The sequence below is a fragment of the Mastomys coucha genome, unplaced genomic scaffold (assembly GCF_008632895.1).
Source record: "Mastomys coucha isolate ucsf_1 unplaced genomic scaffold, UCSF_Mcou_1 pScaffold21, whole genome shotgun sequence".
Taxonomy (NCBI): Eukaryota; Metazoa; Chordata; class Mammalia; order Rodentia; family Muridae; genus Mastomys; species Mastomys coucha.
The window spans coordinates 149,110,615-149,134,128 of NW_022196904.1; the positions used below are offsets into that span (position 1 = coordinate 149,110,615).

General features: G+C 40.5%; 1 protein-coding gene and 1 non-coding gene across 3 annotated transcripts in view; one reads left to right on the top strand and one right to left on the bottom strand.

Moving 5' to 3' along the window:
* The window catches only part of Pcsk5 (proprotein convertase subtilisin/kexin type 5), a 416,074-nt gene that overhangs the window by 380,751 nt on the left and 11,809 nt on the right, over positions 1-23,514 (bottom strand). The window lies entirely within an intron of this gene.
* On the top strand, positions 22,277-22,376 carry LOC116104404. Its single transcript, XR_004123894.1, has one exon. It is a non-coding gene; the product is annotated as a small nucleolar RNA U13 (small nucleolar RNA).

Consider the following 23,514-nt stretch of genomic DNA (forward strand, 5'->3'; position numbering starts at 1 on the left):
AAAAAAAAAAAAAAAAAAACATGAAAGCCAGGAATAAAAAGAAAATGCCTAAATGGTAAGAAGTCTGAAATTTGAATTTTATGATGGAAGGAACCTCAAGTCCAAAGATGAAGGAGGGACTCTAAAAAGCTAGAAAGGCACCTCTGAAACTTTTAAAAGGTGAGCACATATTCCCTGATACCTGATTGAGGTTAGAACTTCTGTCCTGCAAGAGGGTACTCCTATATTGTCCAAAGCTACTAAGCTATGGCAATTTGTTAGAGCAAAACCAGAAAGCTAATGTGAAGTTGAGATGGAGTATCTTAGATGCCCACATGCTATAAAGTAGCCCAAATAGATAAGTTGTATGTACATGATCCTTTTTGTTCTTCATAACATTAAGAACTCTCTAGGTATTCAGTTATCAATTTCCAAATAGCTGTGACAATACAATTATGGGCTTAATAAGAGCTAGGTGTTCTTGGAACTTTAGCATTTCTGAGTTCATCTCCAAATAAATAGAATCCCAAAATAAAGAACCTGTCTCAGAAGAACAGAACTAGCAAATGACTTTTTGTTTTCTTAGTTCAGGCTGGCCTCAGACTTTCTATGTATCTGGAGGACGAGCTTTGTGCATGCTAGGCAAGCACTCTACCAAGCCACATGTCAAGTCCTGGCACTTTAACTCTGTCTGACAGTTATTCACAGGGTTTTCAAAAGCAGCATGCATCTCTGCAGGCACACTCATCCTATCCCAGCTCCTTTTACCCTCTCCAGTATGAGGTTTCATCATTTTGTCCATAAGCTATCCGTAGGAATAATCTAAATCCTCCTAGTCCATCTTGAAAGCAGGGTAGCAATTATAAACAGCAAGCCTACAAATCCTGTACACTCAAAAAACACATAACAATTCCCACCAAGGAAACCGAAATAGGTGGAAGGAGCACCAAGTTTTCCTAAGTTCAAGTGAGCATCCTAGAGTTTTCTCTCTTACACACACACCAAAGACATGTGATTTACCCCCAAACAAAGCACAGACTCTTGTAGTTAGGAAGGGCCTTAGTTTGTGTCTAGATTGTTTTATATTGTTATGATAAACACCTTGATCAAAACCACTTAGGAAGGAAAGGGTTTATTTCATCTTACCAAAGTCACATTCAATCACATAGGGAAGTCAGAGCAGGAGCTCAAGGGACCTGGAGCCAGGAACTAGAGCACAGAACATGGAGAAACACCGCATACTGGCTCCCCATGGCTGCTCAGTCACCTTTTAGACAACCCAAGATCACATGCCCAGAGATGGCACCATTCACGTTGGGCTGAGCCCTCCCATTGTTGATCATTCATTATGAAAATGTTCTACAGATATGCCCACAGGCCAATATGATGGAGGCAATTTTTCATTTGAAAAATTCCTTCTTCCCATATGACTCTAGCTTGTGTCAAATTGACCAAAATTAGGCCACAGAGCAGGTATCTGGTCTGATTTCCATCCTATCTTCTTAACCTAGAAGGTACTGTACTTTCTGGGGCAGTCTAATCTCTAGAAAGTTATTCCCAGAAACCCACATAAATCCGCTGGCTCAAGCCTGAAGCAAGAACCACAGAGTGTATTTCTCTGTGCTAGCCAGATAGCATAGCTCACTGGACCTTTCCTGTTTCTGGATGGGCATCCAAGTTCCTCCACTTTGCCAAGTTTTTGCAAGTTACTTCTCCCAGAAAGGCCGACATCTGGAATGTCTCTGCATAAAGCTTTGAGCCTAGAACCTAACACATGCCAACTCTAACTAGCACTATGGAGTCAGGATGGAGTCACTGACACCATAACCTCCCTTGGCCAAATATTTCTGGCAAAATGGCTTACAACTCAGTATTTTTAGCAGAGTAGACAGAATAGTCCACATAAATCCTTATAAACTTGGTTCACCACCATTCAGTATTTTAATTTCCTAAAGGTAAGTAGCAGAAATTGTCATTTTCTTGGAATGCTGTTTCACGTTCTCTATTCCACACTATTATAACCTGTCTAGACATTCATTTATTTATTGAGTGTTACAACATGCCAAGCACAGATCCTAAGACACTATAGACTGAAAGAACAATGCAGAAGCCCTGCCAGTGTGAGAGAACTTTGACAGGCTTCCATCAACCCCACTGTGTCAGCTCCAAGTCTGAAATTTATGTCTTCACAACCAAATCAGAATATTTCACCCAAGACAGCTCGAATACATTTTCATACTTGTGCACCAAAGAGGAGAAGAATGAGCTCCGTGTTCACCTCCCAAAATATTTGTAACAGTTCTTTAGGAATGACCTGGAAAGGGCCTCTCATTCATTTTCTGCAATATGAATAATTGTAGTCTACATATAAAATAAATTCTTAACTACATTATTCTAAAAATAACATTTAATACTAGGCTTGGTCAGCTATATATTTTTTTTTTATTTAAGTGTAGTTTTAGCAGCTCTAGAAATGGCTTCGTGGTTAAGGGAGCTTATTGTTCTTACAGAGGACCTGAGTCTGAATCCCAGAACCCAGACCAAGTGATTCCAACCACAGGTAACTCCACCTCCAGGGATTAAAACTCCCTCTTCTGGTCTCCAAGGCACACATGCACTCAGACTTACACACACACACACACACACACACACACACACACACACACACGGAGAAGTCAGGCGAGAACGGCAGCACACTTTCTATTCTATACTGTCATTAATGATCACTTTAGAAATTGGAAACACATAAACATGAAAACAAAAAGAAGCAGTTCATAGTTTGACAGGTGGAAGTTTTGCTAGAATTAGCCTCTGAAACAGTATTTAGTCATTTTCTTTCAGGACTTAGTCATTCTCAACTCTGTCTATCCATTAGTGTTGTATGTGGACTTAAAAACCAAGCAAACACTAATGCCAAGTGTCTGGACTTCAACGGTCTGAATTAAGGACAGATGTCTTGGGAAAGCTTTCTAGTAAGCCAGTGAGATGGCTCAGCAGGTGACGGCACTTGCTATAAAGCCAGACATCATGAGTTCAACCACAGCACCCACATAGTGGAAGAGGAGAAGAGACTCTCACAAGTTTGAGTTCAACCCCAGTATGCATACGAAAGCGGAGAGCAAGCTATATACAAGTTCTGGGGCTGGAACTCTGGTTGGCAGGCTTGCATGGCCTCTACACACTGAGCTTTCTCACAGGCCAGTGATAACACTTTAAATAAAACATACTCTCCATAAATAAAAAGACTAGAAGTGTATTTAAAATATGATAGACTGAGATGCAGCAAGACAGCTGATGACCTCTGACCTTCTTGTCACCTGGACTTAAGTAACCTGTCAGGAGAGGTCCTCTCTGTTAACAGCTTTCCAGAGATGCCTTGTTTACCCTTATTTGGATCCTTCCTAAAAATATGTAGAAATGCAGAGGGGTGACCCTCTAGGTGAGGCCAGGACCAGGGCAGAGCTGTGGTGCAGAGGCAGTGCTGGGAGTGGGCGTGAGTTAGTGTCGTGCTAACTGAGAAGCTCCTATTTGCACAGCTCCTGGGGCCCAGCCAGTGGGAGCAGCTTCTGGCCTGTTCTATTAAGTCAAGATGCCACAGACACTGAACTGTTAGAACAGACCAAAGAATATCACAAAATGGATCAGCAAACAATGGTGAGGATGTGAGGAGAGTGGGCTACTGCCACTGCCACAGAGAATGCCAGGAAACTCCAAGGCAGCTTTCATGAAATTAAATCTCTGTTTATTGCTTAAGTCCTAAAAGTCTTTCTTCTAAGAACTGCCTCCCCCCCCCACACACACACAAAAATTAAAAGCTGCATAGTCATTCAAAACATTGTACATGAATGTTGTAACAATTTGGGCCATAATTACTATAATCTGTTTATGACCCCACGCTGTCATGCTTGGTGAATAAGCAAACCAGTGCCTCCATCCAAGGGACACTACTGGTCAGTGAAGAGGAGTCACTACCTGTAGCTCATCAGGGGGCGGGGAAGGAATCTGAAATGCAACAAACAGCAAACTCACATAGCCCTGTGCTCTGTATTATTCTACTGAGGGGAGTGAATAGAAAGCAAGCCTGGGGTTTTCCTTTAGTCATTTCAAAACATCAGGTTTTAAGTTAAGGTCTCTCTGATCCATGTTGAATTGATTTTTGTTCAAATGAGAGGTATGGGTCTAATTTCATTTTTCTACAGGTGGATGCTCAGTTTTACAGGCACGATTTTTAATTATTTTTTTTCAGTGCATCTTTTTGATGCATTTATCAAAATGGTAGCCATAACTATATGGGATTATTTCTAGACCCTTTGTTGTGTTTCACTGAGCTACATGCCTATTTGTGTGCCTGTCCCATGGTGTCTTTGTCACTATAGCTGTGTAGTATAATTCGAGGTCAAGTATTAAGATACTTCCAGCAGTGTTCTTTCTGCTTTGAACTGTGTTGACTATTCATGGTCTTTAGCAAATTAAAGAATTGACTTTTATAGTTCTAAAGAATGTTATAGAATTTTAACAGGGTTTGCATTGATCTGAGCACATACCCAAAGCTCTCTAAATCATTCTTATGATTTAAGATTCTCTTATGAATGTAAGAAACTCATACATCCTTTTTTATTGATATTGTATTCACAAGAGCATGAAAATAGTGTCAGCCTCTATGTCCATCAATGAATGAATAATGAAAACATTATTTATACACACAATGGAATTTTATTTAGCCATAAAGAAAAATGAAATTATAAAATATAATGGAAAACGGATCTGGAAATTATTAAGTGGGGAAGCACAGATTAGAAAAACCAACACACTCTTTGTTCCCATATACATTTAAGATCCTAGCTCCCAAATTTTACAAGTATGTATATGTGGGCTTGAGCATGGGTAAAGGTCATGAAACTAGTAAAGTGTCTTAGTTAGGGTTACTATTGCTATGATGAAATACCTTGACCAACAGCAACTTGTGGAAGGATTTATTTCACTCACAGTTCCCTATAACAGTTTGTTATCAAAAGCAGTGAGGGCAGGAACTTAAACAGGGCAGGAATCTGGAGACAGGAGCTGATGCAAAGGCCATGGGGCAGGATCTGCTCACTGCTTGACTCCTCATGGCTTACTCAGCCTCCTTTCTTATAGAATCCAGGACTACCTGCCCAGGGATAGTAGCAACCATAGTGAACTGGGTGTTCCCCCATCGATTACTAATTAATAAAATGACCTACATGCCTAACTACCGTTTGGTCTTATGGAGGCATTTTCTCAGTTAAAGCTCCCTCTCTGAGGGCTCTAGCTTGTATCAAGTTGACATAAAACTAGCCAGTATGAGAGGGGACCACAAAAGGGGTACTGATGGGTTTTAAGGAAGTGGGAGGGGTAAGCGAAACATGTGACAGAGGCAAAGAGAACTATTGGAGGTGGAAGGATACCGCAGGGAGCAGGAGGTGAGGAAAAGATGGAATGGAGGGTCAGTTCATACAAACTATTCATAAAAACACAACGAATCTATTTCTGCATAATTGATAAATTAAAACCAGACCATTCTCCTCCACTCTCATATGCATCACATAGACCTCTATGCCTCAACATGTGTGGGGCACTTTCCTACCAGCAATTAAGCAAGCAATTCTGCAGCACTTCTGCAGAAGCCGGGGCCTCCTGATTGAGTTGTAGTCAGGTACTATGGACCAGTACCTGACTGTAAGATGGCAATAAGTATATCTTACAGGATAGTGTAAGATCCAATAGACTCAGGCAAGGTTTAGCCCCAAGACTTTCCTGCCACAGCTTCAAGTGCCAGTCAGAAGGCCGAGTTAGACTTACAAACTGGCTTCCCCGCTCCAGCAGCTCTCAGACTGAGTTTATTATAAGGGATGTAGATGGAAAGATGCAAGGAGGAGCGATGGGGAAGCCTTATGAAACACCTATGCTCTGTGGAAGCACCACCTTCAAGGAACCCCCATGTGTTCCACTATCTGGAAGCTCTATGAGTCCTGTCCTATTGGGTTTTATGCAGATTTTATTCCATCATCAAGACGGAAGCCTGGAAAGCCATGCAGATACATGATTGAATAAAGGAGGTATAATCAAATTATTTGATTTCTGGGCTGGAAGGTTTCCTTACTGCTAACTCGAGAAGAGGAATTCTAATTTCTATGGCCTACACTATAGGAGGGAGTTACTAACTCTAAATATGTGGGTAAAAACAAAGATAAGCATCATATCATACAAGTATCCTCTGAAAGGCAAAACAGACAAGAAAGCAGGTTTAACAGACGCCCCTGAGACAAGAGGCCAATTGCAAAGCAGCAGTGGAGAAATTTCCAAGCTACTTTTCTCTGTCTTTAACATGGTGGTGATCACACGACCATAGGCACTTGTCAACATTCATCACATTATGCAATAGTACTCCATGCAAATGATCCTTCAGCAAATGTGATTTTGTTTTACAGGTGATCCATGGGGAAACATCCACACTTAGATACCACGATGCAGATGCAAAAACTGAAAGTGAAGTTGTTTGCTTAGATTTCATGATATCACCAAATGAACTTTATTCAGTTGAAAAGCTTCCCCGCAGCCACGGCAGCCTTTTCCACATTGGATCTTCACCAAACAACAGCCCTGGGACTCATGTGCAGCATGTAAAGCACCCCTCTTTGTGGAATGAAGGAAGTATTTCAACAACTCTCAGTAAAATACTGCTCTTTTCGAAGCAACATGCTGCCGATTATGCAACATGATGGGAACTGAAAATAATAAAATGACTGGGTAATTCTGGGAGTACAAAGAAAAGACGAGAAGACTCCTAAGACCACTGACCATATACCTAAGAGTCACTAGCCATATACCCAACATAACCGCCTTGAAAACAAGGGACAGGTCTGTAAGTCTTGGTAGTGGTGGAGCCAACGGCACCATGTCAGCAACATTGGTATCCCTGAGCTTGGCAGAAATATACACAGAACACCTGTGGATATATTAACCAGAATCTATTCAGCTCTTTCACAGCTACCTCAGGTCAAGAGATGAGGCTGTGATTCCAGGAGTGAGTTATATGTGCAACATCCATAACAGAAGGCAAGCAGTGCTGTCTATCCTGACCTGTGCAGTCAAATCTATAAATGTGCTCCACATTTGACCATTACAATCTTTTTAAAAAATCATAGTATTTGTAATGTCTATAGAATGTGTATGTACGTGACTATATATGTTTCTGTATATAGCTTCAGGTGCAAATATATCATGGCATATACAGGGAGGTCAGTGAACAATCTTGATGCTGGTCCTCGCCTTGGTAGCCTGTTTAAGACAAAGTCACTTTTTGTTTCCCAGTATATCAGGCTGGTAAGCTGGTGAGCATTCAGGGATTCTCCAGTCTCCCTTCTTTCCTTGCTTGAAGTACACTTGAGGCACACGTGCTCTATATGGTATCTAGAGGTGCAAATCCATGTCATCATCTGTATATAGCAATGCACAATGAGACTTCTCCCTACTTCCCCCTCACCTCCTTAACCTCAGGTTTTACTCGCTTGTAATAGTACCACCCCAATCTACATCTGAAAGTTTGACTTCAGGATGAGTTTTATCCTAGTTCAACCCTGAAAGATAATTGAAAGCATTTCTAATGTTAATGGTACCATAAAACACAGTTATCTGTTAGCTGATATCTTGATGGAAAATCTGTTCACTGGATCACCACAGGAGCATATAGTGTTGGAGCTGGAAATCTATGGGTGATGCGCGCACTCATCACTGAGAATGTTAAAGGTTAAAGTTGCCTTCCCATGGCTCTGGACCCAGTGCAAGAACTACACGGTAGCTTCTACTTCTCAATCTTAAATTTTCAACAAATCCATCAAACCACAAAATTCAGAACATACTCTCCTTTCTCTTTGAAGTAAAATGTTTTGATATCGTAAGGGGCAACTTTTAGTAGAAAAATGTTTTCCATTAGATCCAATAAGAGTTCATCAAGGTTTTATTTGCATTAAATTATCAATGTCTTCTTGGAACTCTGTTTCACTAGAGTTATTTATAGTAGTCATAAAATATGAATTCCTAATTCCACACAGGTGAACAACAATCTACTCTCGTGATCACCACAGAGATTCCACCTGAAGCTACTTCCCACAAATTCTTCAGGAAATGTGAGCTTTAAAAATTGTTTTTGAAAATCTTTGTAGGTATAATTGTTAGCAAAAGAGATCTGTTGACACTTCAGCTCTGTATACACTCTTCCAAATCCTTTAAAATGCCAACTGACTTGGGGTCATTTGTTCCTGCACCATTTACAGTGGTCGCTTTAATAATTCTATTACTGAGCCAATCACGGTAGCTAAGCCCTAGAACCATAGAACTGGGTAGGCAGGAGAATAGCATCAGTTCAAGCCCAGGCACAGCTACATGGTAAGACCCTGCTTCCAGAAGAGAAAATATTTTACCACTGCATCAACAGACCAGCAGTGTCTCATTATTCAAGGGTTATTTCATACTTAATTTATATAAGATGATGTTAGATGGCTGGGGATTTTGCTCAGTACTAGAGTATTCCTTAAGCATGTAGAATCTCCTGCGTTCTATCCCCAGCACTGAAAAAAAAAATTAAATTCAGTAAAAATGATTCTTAAAAGATGAGAGCATAGCATTGTATAAAACTTGCTTACTTTCTGCTTTTATGGAATTATCTAAATTGCTTTTACGTGGTTGGCCCAGGAGAAGCTCATACCAGCTCTCCTCCCATCTGCCTTCAGACCATCACCTCCTACCACCTTCACTTTCTCTGGCACTCAGCCCCAAGTTCTCCTCCTCAGCCTCTGCGCCTATGTTCTTGCTGTTCCCTGAACTAGGCATTCCCTACACCTCAATCTCTCATTCCTTATCAGATTTTACACTTTGCCTCAAAACTCATTTCCTCAGAACTCACAGACCTTTTGAACCTCCCAAGTGGCCTTTCTAGGCTCCTTTTCCTGCTCAAGCTGTAAGTCTTCCAAAGTTTGAGGACACTGGTCTACTAGCAGCATCCATATCACAGCCCAGGCTACAGTGGTTACCTAACACAAACTTACCCACCCCGACAGTGAGTGGAAAGAGACAGGGAAAGGATTAGTGTCTCCACTTCCCACACAATAGAAATGATGCCTACTACATTTGCTCACTGACCTACATTTACAATAGGGCCAACTATAGCAACAAAATGCTTCTGACACCACATTTGCTGCTCTCCTCACTGATTTAAGCAAAACCTAAAGAATACTGTAGCTGGTACTTTAGGATTCAATTTCAACCTGATAAATTTAAGGATTATTATCTTTTCTCAGTAATTTCTATGCCTGGATCAAGTGCCCAACTTTCATTTACGTATTTATTATCTTTGTAACATGAAAAAAATACCCATTGACCTTTTATCTCAGCAGCTTGCTTGGTCATGAATATATATTAAATAAATAAAAAGTGACCTCAAATAACTATTATGCATCTAAGTAAATGTTTGCATGTATATACAAGAAAGTCAGAAGTGATGTTTAGGAAATGTATTTGGCCCTGTAGATTGAGTTTTAAGTATCTCTCTTTATCTTTCCTAAGCACTTACTGTTGACATAAAAGATAAACTCAATACAGTATTTTACCAAAAGAATCATTGCAGTGTTTACACATTTTTACAGTTAACTGAAGACATATGCTTATCTACACAAATACTTCATATCTAGATAAATAGAGAAAAAGTAAGTACACTTATTAGATATTAAGCTTCTATGAGGCTTCCATGGGATCGGAGATAAATCCACGGACTGTGTTAACAACGTTCAAGACACTGGATTGCCAAATTGCATGTCCAGTGTAGATGCAAGGAATTTAAATGAAGAACAGAACTTCCACGCTCAGCTGTAACGTGCCAAGGTTCTGTAACTAAATTGTGAAACAGATTTAAAGCCTCAATAAACTACGGTGATAAAGACTTAGGGTGGAGACTGGTTCCTGCAGCTACAAGCATTTACTCCCATTTCACATGTATAGTGTTAAAAAGAATTTTACAGTGACTACACTAGCTATATAGTGCTGTCTCTATCCTGTTACTTTAGTGGTTGTATTACAGACCTAGAGACAGAGCATATACTACTTATCAGGATGGATGCAGCTCCATACCCTCCCCAGCAGTTTCCCAAACCACATGAACTTGTGGATCTTAATTCTACAGTCACAGGTAAAAGCTCCCCATGATAGCACGGCCATATTCCTACACAATAGGAAGCATGACCTCTGCCTCCACCAAAATGAGCCTTCTGATTTTCCCAAGAAAAAGCCCAAGGGATCAAGCAAGATAAGCATGCCTATAAGCATGTGAGTTTATGTGTGGATTAATGTGTGGAGTCGTAAGCTTTGAACTAGGTCATCTGACTTCCATGATGAGTGCACTTACCTACTGAGCCATTTCATCAGCACGTAAATATGCTTCCAACAAAGGATCAGACAAGTCAGAAGGGCTTCTCAGTGTTCCTCTTCACTATTCTTTGGGTTTTGTTGTTGCTGATGTTGGTCCACTTTGCGGCACTTTAAGACAGTAGGCCAGGTAGTCTCAAACTTATCACATAGCTGAGGGTGACTCTGAACTTCTGATTTTCCTGTCCCTACCTCCCATGTGCTGGGACTGCAGGCCAACTGGAATTTTTTAATAAGATGTTCTCAGCACTTTCTTTTGTAATCAGAACTTAGAATATGCTACAACTCAAGCCTACAAGGACCTGGGCAGTGACAAGTCTATTCCTCTTTGTTAGGTTCCAGTCTCTATAAGAAGGGTCTAAGTTAGTGGTTCTCAACCTGTGGGTCATGACCCCTCTGGCAAACTTCTATCTCCAAAAATATTTACATTATAAATCATAACAGTTATGAAGTACCAACAAAATCACTTTATGGTTGGGGTCATCACTTCATGAGGAACTGTATTAAGGGGTTGCAGCATTAGGAAGGTTGAGAACCACTGGTCTAAGTGAGAAGTACACTCTAAAGTACAGAAGAGTCTAACTACCTAAGGATATTTATACTTTAGGAGAATAATACCAGAGATCTTCCAAAGTTACAGACTTTTGGAAGTAGCATTCATTTCAAGACAAATGAATTACTATTAATGAAACACACATACATGCACACACACACACACACTTACACACACACACACACACACACACACACACACACACACACACACAAACATACTTTCTTCCCAATAGTACATTACAACAATTGTGGTGGTTTGGGGACAAAAGGCAATCCCTTAATGGAATTACTGGGTCCAGTAATATTCAAGCACTAAATTTTATGGAACTTGGTCACAGGGACATCTCAGAGCCCTTTATGATAACATTCAAGTCAACCCATCTGGTCGAGTTAATAATTAATTTAAATATATTACAAGCCAGTGTTGCATACAACCATTCCTGGTACGTGAAGATACAGTCAATTGTGACACAATTTGCTAAACATATTTTGCAACTCTAATTACTTTACTTTTCTTTTATGACCCTAATACTAATATAAAAAACTAATTTAATAATACATAGGAAGCCAGACATGATAGCTTACACCTGTAATCTCAATACTCAGGAGACTAGGGGAGGATTTCCAGCAGCTTGACATTAACCTGGGGAGCAGAGTGAATCCTAAACTAGCTTGAGTAAAAAAGAGACACTGTCTCACCAAACTAAGAAAACAAGCAAACAGCACCTCAGGATTCTTAAATAAGGTCTACATATGTAGACTAGACTTAAACAGGAAGGAGATTTGTCCTAGGAATCACAAGGGCTTGGGAAAGACTCATGAGAAGTTCAGTCAGATGTCAACAAAATAAAAAATAAAAACCCTAATGTAAAAACCAAAATAAAACCATGCTATAGAGATGTCACTTAGTCCCCTAATAAAATGAAGGGATAGACATTTTTGTGAAGAGTTGAAGATGGAGTACCACTCTGAGCTGTACACTGTAGACTAATTCCTACTGAGATACATGAGATTAAAATTCTCAAATGCACTCTGTACTCCAATCCAGCTAGGACAGAAAACCATGCATAAGCTCACTGAGGCCTAACAGAACCACCTGACCTGACAGGAACTGTTTTTCCAGATTTGTTCCAGAGTCCCACATCCTAGGTAAGACTCTGAAGTTTTCCTATCAAGTTGCTGGATGAATAGGGCCTCTCAGTATCAATAACAGGAAAAGTATAAATATGTGACGCACAATATCACCAGGTACTTCCTTACTTGCAATATTCTATTTGAAGATCTTTCCCATATCAAATACAAAAGACTGTAATAATGCAACAGCCAGACTATCTCACTACAAAATGCAATAGAGTTGAACATCAGCTAATGATTCTTGTGTTTGGATTGTAATAGAAGGGACCAGAGTGGGTGGCGGGGAAGGGGGAGGAGCACACTGTTTCTGAGCATGAATTGTGACCTCCGCTGTAGTTCAAAGACCCCTCTTGAATGCCTGACAGAACAGATGGTCTAACTCTGCATACACTGTGGTTTCTTATAATATAACTTACAATAAAGTTCAGTTTACAAATTAGGCACAATGAGAGATGTTTCAAGTTAATAACACTACAGATAAAGTTAATAATAACAATAATATAGAATACTTAACATACTCTAAGTTCTTTAATTCATGAACATTTTGACTTCAGGGATTTTCCACTTAATATATCTAGACCAAAACTGGCCAAGGTAGAACTGAAACATTAGGAAGTAAAAGCAGAGGCTAAGAGAGGTAAGAGAGAGGCTGAGAGGCTCTGCAGGAAGAGAGGCTGCTGCAGGAAGAGTCCACAAAGCCAAACTCAAAAGGTGTCTCTAAAGGCACCCAAGTATTGTCTTACCATCCAAACGCCTGAATTATTAGCTGATTCTCAACTCTATTGCATTTTCTATTGAGGTACAGCTAGAACTGACAGTGACTGGGGCACTGGAGCAAGGACCAGGGGGAAAGAGGCTAAGAATTTTGGTCATCAGGACTTGGATGGCTGCAAGGAATCAGAGCAGGTGTTCTCCGGAACAAACCTGTAGAAAACTGGGAAGAGCAGAATCCAGAGTAGGTCTTGTGTGTTGCTCACAACAAAGAAAAGAAAAACATTCTCTGGATAAAAAAGATGATATCCTAAGGTTGGGAAATTTCATAAACAAAATCCAGTGTTCTTCACACTAGACTGTGTGAGAATGCCAACCCCTTATGCTTCACATGTCTATCTTTAAAGATTCTAAACAAGGAGAGCATCCTAAAGACCACCCTCCTCATGCAGAGAAAACCAGGGCCACTCTCAGTAACATTTGTGCTGCAGCTGAGAGCTTATTAGAAGTGCTAATCTCTGAGCACTCTGTCTACTGAATCTAGAGAATCTCAGATCTACTAAATTAGAATCAAACATCTCAGCATCAAAGAAATGCACTAAAATGGGAGAAACAGCACTTACAGGATGGGTGTGCCCTCCCTGCTCACCTGCCTGACTCCTGAAGTCATCATCTACCATCCCTGTGCTCACTCGGGACCAATGAACTTCTCCATAGTCATCTAAGATAATGCTGGCCCATGACCTTTGTTTCAGGTATATATAAGACTTATGCCTCACCCTCACTGGTTTGGCTCTTTCTTTACTCTCATTCTGTGGTGGATTGAATGGAAATTGCCCCCACAGGCTCATAACAAATGGCATTGTTTGAAATGATTAGGACTTGTGACTTTGGTCGAGGAACTGTGGCCTTATTAGAGAAGTATGTCATTAGGGGCAGGCTTTGAGATTCCTTTATCCTTTCATTTATTATTATTATTATTATTATTATTATTATTATTATTATTATTTTGGTTTTTCAAGACAGGGTTTCTCCGTGTAGCCCTGGCTGTCCTGAACTCATTCTGTAGACCAGGCTGGCTTTGAACTCAGAAATCTGCCTGCCTCTGCCTCACAAGTGCTGGAACTAAAGGTATGCACTGGAGAGCTTTGAGATTTCAAATGCTCAATTACACACCATGTCGTCACTTTCTCTTCCTTCTACCCACCAATCCAGAGGCAGAACTTCCAGATAACTCTCCAGCACCTTGTCCACCTGCCTGCCACCATGCTTCCTGCCATAATAATGGCCTAACCCTAGATTTTAAACCAGCCCCAATTAAATGTTTCCCTTTATAGGAGTTGCAGTGGTCATGGTGTTTCTTCACCATAATGAGATCCTAAGACAACTGCATGAAATTTCTTTAATCAACTATCTGCAACTGAAGAGATTTCCTGGATATTCCCCATTCCTTTCCTTTGGTTCATTTTCTCCCTTCCCTGATTAGTTTGGCCCTTTCTTCTTTCCTTCCCCTTCATTCCCTTCCCTTCTCTTTCCTTTCTTCTTTCAGTCCTCCATCCCCCATCCCTTCCTTTCATTCCAAGGTCTCATATAGTCCAGGCTGGTCCTGAACTCCTGATCCTTTTACCTCTACTTCCCAAGTACTTAAAACACAGGACTGCACCAGCATCCCAGCTTCCTTTCCCTATTTTCTATTCTTAGTACTTACCACCATCCAACACACCTTTGTCTGTCCAATTAACTGGAGCACTGCGAAATTGGGACACAATGAGTCACACCTCCCCTTACCAAGAGATGAAGCTTATATCTCCATTTCTTGAAACTTCAATTAGTACTATGACTTGCTTTGATCGATTGGATACTTGCAAACAAAACACAAATAGAAAACTGAAAGGGATTTGCACACTACTGTAGCAATCCCTAGACAAATGAGAAAAGCCATTGTAGGTTAGCCAGGTCCTGCTGACCCTCTAAATGCTTAATAATCTACCAATTAATTCACAGCCCCCAAAGAAATAGGAATTGTGATTTTGAGCCAAGGAGGTATGAGCAATTTATTCTAAAACAAGAAGACACACTGCACTTGAGTATGAAAATTCCCAAGTGTCATGCTTGTGTGTGTAGCTGCTAGTGTGTCACCTGGGATGGCCCTCATCAGAGTGTGGGTATTTTAAAATGTTTCCAATGAATGGAGAAGGACAAAATGCTGGCAAAGGGGAAAACCCAAAGTAAAATCAGTGCATGACTGTTGAAGACTGACTCCATGCTCCATGGGTAGAGAGTAGCCAAAAAGCCTTTCAGGGTTTTTACTGTCTTTAGTTTTCAGGGTTTTTCCTTGAACAAGATAGATTTTTCCTATATTAATAAAAGCGTATAGAGATATGCATGTCCACATGCAGTATGTCAACTTAACAAAACAAAACAAAACCCGAAAACCCATTAAGCCTTACAGTGCTCAGTTTACCTAAGACAGCAAATCATGTGACCTTTGGAGTATTTTCCACATTATGAAGCACGCATGCTCCCCATTTTAAGTTACTCCAGTTTTTAGCAGATTGGGAATCGGCAAACCAAGTCCCTGCACATTGCTTCAGCTCCGTCTTGCCAAAGAAGAAAAATCTGCTGCTTTGGACTCCGTTCAACAGTTGAAGACTCGACTCTGAAGACTCGACTCGACTCGGGCCATCGCTTTTCACATCTCAGATGTTCCCTACTGTGTCTACATCACATAAATCAGAGAATGCAAAATCCCACATACTGTGAAGCCAGGTCTCCAACCAGGAGAGCAGAGCACTGCCTGAAAAGGGACCACGGATTCTGAGTGGATTCGGCAGCAGTGGGTGCTGCAGCTCTCTCAGCACAGTAAGTCTTGGGGAAAGCGCAGTCAGGCACTATGGGCAAGGGGCAAGACTGCTCTACTCCTGTTTGATAATTTTTCTTTTGAAATGAAGTGTCGAGGCAGGCGGATTTCTGAGTTTGAGGCCAGCCTGGTCTACAGAGTGAGTTCCAGGACAGCCAAGGCTACACAGAGAAACCCTGTCTCGAAATAAACAAAAAAACAAAAAAACATTAAATAAATGAAATGAAGTGTCACTATATTGCAGAGTGGCCCAGAATTCCCAGGCTCTAATGATCCTCTAGCCACAGCCTTTAAAGTAGCTGGCATGACAAGAACAAATTTTTAAAAAATATAAAATTAAAAAACAATTTTATTTGATAGGGAAAAAAGAAAGGATAACTTGTAACATGATAAGTGTTACCCTTCCCAAGAATAGAGATAAAAAAAAAAAGCACTGAAGTTTTTGAACAGGTTTCAGTCATGGACAGCTACATTTGAACTCATACTCCAAACCTCAGTATAGTAAGCTGGCTATAAAGCAACTTACTAGAGCAATTGAGCTCCAGTATCTTCCAAGCTCCTTTTGAGAAGTACAAGTCTCTAAACATGGGAATCGAGTGTCCACATGTGGGCAAAGACCTAGTTATTTGCCTTCTGATTTTCTGGTTTTAGAAATACGTTGTCGTTATTGTAGATTACTTAGGACTTCCTATAAAACAAGGATGTGGGTACTAATCCTTCCCCCCACCATTTCTATCACAGGATAAGATAGACCTTATCTTATACTATGTACAAGACTAAGAAGAAAACCATTAAGATTGGACTTTTGTATTAATCCACCACGTTCCGCTGCAACAATGGATGACCCAAGAAAATAAGCAATTGAAACCACTAAGGTTATCTCTACTTTGTGTCATATGCCGACTGTGCACTAGCTCTTTGTGAGAATCCCTAGTCAAGAACCCAGACTAATGAAGCATCTACCACCTGGAAGTCTGCCAGTCACCCAGACAGATGACCATCACCAGGAGTCACTCACTGACTGTTAATGAAGGGACATGTGTCACTTCTATTCACATTTCAGTTGTGCACATATAACTCCAAAAATCCATAATTTCTCACACCATGGGCAGCAATGGCTTGAGCCATCTGTATGACTACATGACCTGTCATCTATCTACTGCAGAATACATTTCTGAGACCAGTTTAACTGCTGAGCATCCTTCTAGGTGTCACATGCCACTTGAAGATGGACCAGACTGAAACCCTATCTTTAAAAGAATTACTGGCTAGATCAGATCTCATAAAGATGAGGCAGGAGGGCCACAAGGTCAAGATCTGTCATGACTACAGAATGGGTTCAAAGCCACCCTGGGCTACTTAGTGAGACCCTGTCTCAAAAAACAAAACAAAACAAAACAAAAACAAAAACAAAAAGGCTGGTAGAACTCAGTGATAGTTTTCTTGTCTAGAGGTATAAGGTCCTGGGTTCATTACCCAGAACTACTGCACTATTGTTCTTCCTCTCCTCCCCCCCCCAAACAGAGAAGGCAATAATGACAAATGGAAAGAGAGATAACCTGCATGCTTGATAAAAATGTCAAATGAAGCATGCTGGGTTTAATAACAGTTAAATGCTGTAAACCACAGATAATTTCAGCCATGTAAGTGGCCCTCACAAAGAGGCAGGATCTGAGTCTGACAGTTTTCACACACTGAAAATGGACATGGCAATCCATTTGCAAAGAAGAAAATAAGAGGGTGAGTGAAGTTCTGATGCTGAATGACGAGGAGAGGAGAAGACAGTAGAATAGGATAAGGCTTTCAGGAGTCTGAACAAAGAATGGAAGAGTCTTTGCACTGAGATGCATCATGTCAGAGGAAGAAATTGCTCTAGTCTTAAATCACACATCCCATGGGAAAACACATTCTCGGCTCTATTTCATGAAACCCAGGAAATCACTCATCTTCTCTTCTATGTGCCTGAGCCCAAGGGCCTGGTCATTTGAGGCTTGGATCTGATATCCCTAGATAGGTCAAATGGGGAGACCCATCTCTTTTGAGAGATTGGCTTCTGGCCATGTCACTCAACCAAGAGAATGTTCTTTCTGTAATTAAAGGGAGTTAACTCCCAATGAATGTTTGTTCTATTTGTCCCGAGTTTGTTTCCTATCTCCCAGGATATTTCAGAAGCCACTCCTTATGGTCTAAGCTACAGGGCTAATTTATGTCTGTTTGTTCTGGAGTCTGCAATCCAATCCTCCCTCTCATGAAGATTTAACTTCAGAGTCCTGGCTTTCCAAAACAACCAATCTGGCTTGGCCCTGCCCTGTGTCTATGGCCATCAGAAGATTTCACTACTATTTTCCAGGGAGCTTCAAGGACCTTCAATATGCTGATTCTTCTTTCTTCTTCGTCTTCGTCTTCGTCTTCTTCTCTTTCTTCTCCTTCTCCTTCTCCTTTCCCTTCCCCTTCTTCTCCTTCTCCTTCTCCTTCTCCTTCTTCTTTTTGGAATTGCACTGTTTCTGTGCCATCAGTAGATCTTCCTGTGACCTGAAACTGTTTTCTTACCACTGGCCCATTCTTTGGGAAGGCTCTCTCTCTCTCTTTTTTTTTTTTTCACTGACTCAGTAGACACGAGGCTTCCACGGCCATATTCAGGGCACTTATCACATCCAGAAGGCTCTTGGCGCTCACTGATATCCATGGAGAACCCAGCCTGTTCCCAGGGTGAACTGGGACCTGGCTCTCACAGTGGATACTATCATTATGAGTACTTTGATGATCACACAAATAATGCTGAGAGTCAAAAATCAGAATGACCTCAAGGACAATGCCAAGGTCAGAAACAGTAAGAGATAAGTGCTGGCTATTTCCCAGGAAGCCAGAGTTTTAAATTCCCCTATCATTGAGTTTTTAACACCACCCCTTTATCAAACATATTATGTCCTGACCAGCCTTCCTTATTGGCTGTGTTATAAACATTTTAGAAACTTTCTCAGGTGTTCAGATTTATTTTGCACAAATAGCACATGTCTATAAACATTTTAGGATCAACTATATAATGACTGTTTTAGGAAGACACCATGTAGCATGCTATAAAATAGTTTAATAATTAGGTGGGGTGCCCCACCACGAGTGAGAAACCAAGGAATTAAAACCCAGCTTCATTAAGCCCCCAGAGAGAAAGCACAATAGGGATGGATTTGTTGAAAAGCTCACAGGAATTTTGCCTATATGTTGTTTAGCTATACTTCCAGGGAAGGTAAAGAAGGGACTTTAAGATGACATCGTATTTCGAGGAGGAATGGTCAGGTGCGCATTCTGAGCACAAAGATGGTTACAGAAGCAAGAAAGTGTGGAGGACATCTAGGGGGCATGCTCAGTTAGGCTCTCTTAAGAGGTAGAATAGGCTCAGGAAAAAAAAAGGTAGAATAGGAAGCAAGATGGCACAGGTATTCCAAGACAAGTGGGAAGAAATCATGAAATGGTCAAAGCACTTGTCTTCATGTATCAGATACCAGAATTCCTAGTGACTTTAGAACAGAGAATTATTGCCGGTAATCTCAAGCTCTACCATAGCTTTCTCATTACATCCGTGGCCTCCTCCCTGGGGATTTTGCGTGTGCAACCTCCTCTGTATTGAGTTCATTCCCCTGCAGACAGCCTTGCGGGTGGATATTTCCTTCTTAACATTCAGGTACCTAATTCACCGTTTCCTCCTGCATGAGCCACTCTGACTTCTGTCCCAAAAGTGTTCACTCTCTCGGCATCACTTCTTAATCTACTAAAGTATTGTTTTCTAACAGCACTTACAAGTTATTTTACTTATGTCACTATGGTTTATAGTTTGCCTTCACCCAATCTAGGATAAACTTAACCAGAACAAGTAATTCTAGCAGGATTATGCTTACCAGAATGGATGACCAATAGGTACTTATTAACTATCATCAGATTTTGTAGATAGATCACACACTTTACTCATACAAAATATACTGTTCTTTTTGGGTATATTTTTGTCAACCTAGATATATCTGGGAAGAATGAATTTGAATTTAGAAAACGCCTCCATCAGATTGACCTGTAGGCAAGTCTGTAGTGAATTTTCTTGTTTAATGATGGGTATAGAAGCATGTTGCCCAATGTAGACAGTGCAACCCCTAGACATGTGATCCTGAGTTGTACAAGAAGTAGGTTGACCAAGCCATAAGAAGCAGTACAGTATGCAGGGTTCCTCTATGGCTTCTACTTCGGAACCTGCCTCCACATTCCTGCTGTGACCTCCCGAAGTAACGGAGTATGATCTGAGAACTACAATTCCACTCCAAGTTGCTTTTGGACACTGGGTTTTGTTGTAGATAGCCCTGGTCTTGTATTTTGATGCTAATTCTCCTCTCCTGGAAAGCACTGCAGATGAGGAGCAAATCATGTATACAGGTGCCTTGTGTACCTTCTCCCACCTTAACTATTCAAATAAAGGCTAAGGCCTATGATTGGGCAGCAGGAAGGAAGGTGGAGCTGAAAAGTTTTGAGGGGAAGGGAAGAGGAGATGGGAGGAGACTCGAGAAGAGGACAATGGAGGAGGAGAAGGTGGAGGGAAGATGGAGCTGGATCATGTAACTTGGAGAAATCGCAAGCCATATGGGATATAATAGATAGGAATAGAGTAGTGTAGTGGTTGATCTGCCCAATCTAGGTGAGTAGCTTGTATACCAATTAATTGAATTGTGAATTCACTGATTTGGTAAATTGGGTTAAAAATTTACTGCCACAGCATTTTATCACAGGTATAGATAGTCTAAGACATGCATTATCCAGTGGTTTATCCAAAGACATTAAAAAGAGAAATACCACTATACATAGTGTCAAAAGACTGTAAATCCCAGCACCAGGGGGGTAGAGTCAGGAGGAGCAGGAGTTCAGAGTCATCCTTGGTCTCCATAGTGTTTGAGGTCAGTCTGGAATATCTGACCTCCTCGTAGAAAACAGAGAGAGGATATAATGATCAATTAAATGACATTTTGATTAGCATTTCTCATCAACTCTTCCCTTCTGCTTCAACAGATTTGTAAATGTGAATTTTGCATAAACAGAATAATATGACTGTCTCATTTAGCATAGCACTTTCAAGGTTCCTGTAACAAATTTTAAGTACTCTACAATTTTTTCTTAGAAAGCATTGATATTTATGTCTTCTACCACTTCCATTCCCAACACATACACACACATGCTCAATCTCTCTCTCTCTCTCTCTCTCTCTCTCTCTCTCTCTCTCTCTCACACACACACACACACACACACACACACACACACATGCACTATCATTTAGTGCAGCTAGAATAAATGGTCTTGGTTAGGAGAGATAGAAGAAAGAAATTAGCTGGATAGTTCAGATTAAGAAGACACGAAACATCACTCACAAATCTTTGAAAATGGCTATGTAGCTGTTAATTCCACCCATTTTCTTAGTCATTACTCAAAAAAAGCATAACTTTTTCCCCTTTTTCAATGTGTTTCAGCTAATGGCTGACATCTAAGATGTTTTCTAAGGCACTCTAAGGCACTTTCTAAATTCTTACTCTTTCTCTGAAATCCACCTTTCATTCCATAGGCCTTTGCTGCCACATGGCTGCTTGTTGACCCTAACTCACTCAAAAGACAGGAACTGCTTCCTCTCTCCTCCCTCTGCAGATTCTCCTCCAAGGCTCCTCGGGGCGTACTCTAGTACTGCAACAGTTTATACATTGCCCACCCTTCTGTCTTCTTCCAAACTCTAATAAAAAATTGTCTTTGAGCTTCCCCTGAGTCCATTTTTAAATTCTTTCATTAGCGAGACTAAACCCAAAGAGGGGGGCCTTAATCTGTCAGTAATGTAGGGTGCCCAAAGCAGAAGCACCTAAGCCGGTTACCACCAGCATAAGCAAGCACTACCCTTCTAATTTTGAGTTACAGATATTTGACCACAATGTTAAAGGCTCCAGGATTATCGCCCCTCCTTACACTCTATTCTAACTTGTGTGCATGACCAAGCTTTATTTTGGTTGAGAAACTTCAATTAGAGAAAACAAGACCCAAGCCTAGGAACATCAATATGGAGAGAATGCAGTATTTTCACAGCTGTAACAGTGTCTTAGTATAGAAAAATACTAAATCTTTTATCTATGAATATTATTACAAAAGAATCAGCCCTACCAATAAGTTTTTCTTTAGAGAGCTTTGAAACCGATGCTTTCAAACCATCAGTTTCAAAGCTCTCTCACCCCTAACACACACACACACACACACACACACACACACACACACAGAGAGAGAGAGAGAGAGAGAGAGAGAGAGAGAGAGAGAGAGAGAGAGAGAGAGAGAGGGCTGGGTTTACCGAACTGCTGGGAAAACTATCAAGAAAAAGCCTGCTTTTAATACATCTGATTTCAATGATGGCATGGTATCCAAAATGTAATTTTCCCAAGAGAGAATTAACCACTCAGATAATGCACAGAAAAATTACACTAGGAACTTAATGCTTCCTTTGTAATTCTAACTCTAAATTAACATACAGATTAACATACAAATGCAAACAAGATTAACCTATTGTATAGAGCAATCTTAAAATGTTATATATTATTGATCTTTTTTGTCTCTTAAGCATGAAGATTGGATGTTCACATCGGTGTGTGATATTCCTTCCTCACACCTTGTTTTGATGTCACACATTACCCATCTGACATGAAAAAAATGGTTCTGTATTATAAAAAGGACACTCTATAAATAAATCTAAAAATCCATATCCTACAGGCAGTACAACTTAGGACAAGAATACATAAAGCAACATGTTCAGAACTCTGCTTCACTGTGCTACATTAAATATATATGTATATATACATATGGAGCAGGCTATATGACATATGAATAAATTATAATTATTTATCATAATTCAGAGATGGAAAGCAGGCTATGTGGTTACCTAAGGTGTAGTAAAATATATATGGCATAGTACTTTAAAGCAGGTGTGGTAGAAAACACCTGATCTGCAATCCCTACATGGAAGGCAGACCCAGGAGGATCACTCTGAGTTTGAGGTCAGCTTAGACTCCATAAAGAGAAGCAGAGCATCCTGGACTCCACTGTAAGAACTAGTCTCTCAAAGCCAAATGTGATATAGCTACTGCCTCCAGATTGAACCTGGCATTTCCATAGGAAAGAATGTGAGTCATAACATCCAGGAAAGGCTCAGAAAACTCACAGAGTTACAGGATTTACAAACCCCTTCCTCAAGCAGTAACCTATGTGAGACAGGACTCTTTAGTGGGCCTGTTTGCGAGTCGTACAGGGAGCTTCAGGTGTACAGTTTTCTTCAATGGCCACCCATGCTCAGATGGACTTTTTGGTGATGCAGTTGCCTTTGCGTTATCCACACTTCTGCAAATAATCCCCCACTCATGCTGCTATAATGAACCCCAATAAACACTCCAGTCCAATAAAAGACATTAAAATAGAAGAGTGGATTGTCATGTGTGCCCTACCTGGGATGAAATGACATTTGTTCCTCATTCCCCAGGAAAGTCATATCACCAAAAGAAAAAAAAATCAACTTTAAGTATTATTTCTGGTCTTACAATCTCTGTGTACACAGTTTCTTCTATATTCAGTGCTCAATGCAATCTTCAGTTTTTAAGTCAAATAAAAGGACAACACCCACACACATTGGGAGTTGAAAGCAATCACCTATGTGTCTGTCTTTATCCCTTAAGTTGGTACAGGACCTGCAGTGCAAATAATAGCACACAGTAGTGGAAAGCAGAGATAATGTCTACATTTATCCAGGGAGAATTGAAATGTGAGGCAAACTCCACATTTATCAGTGC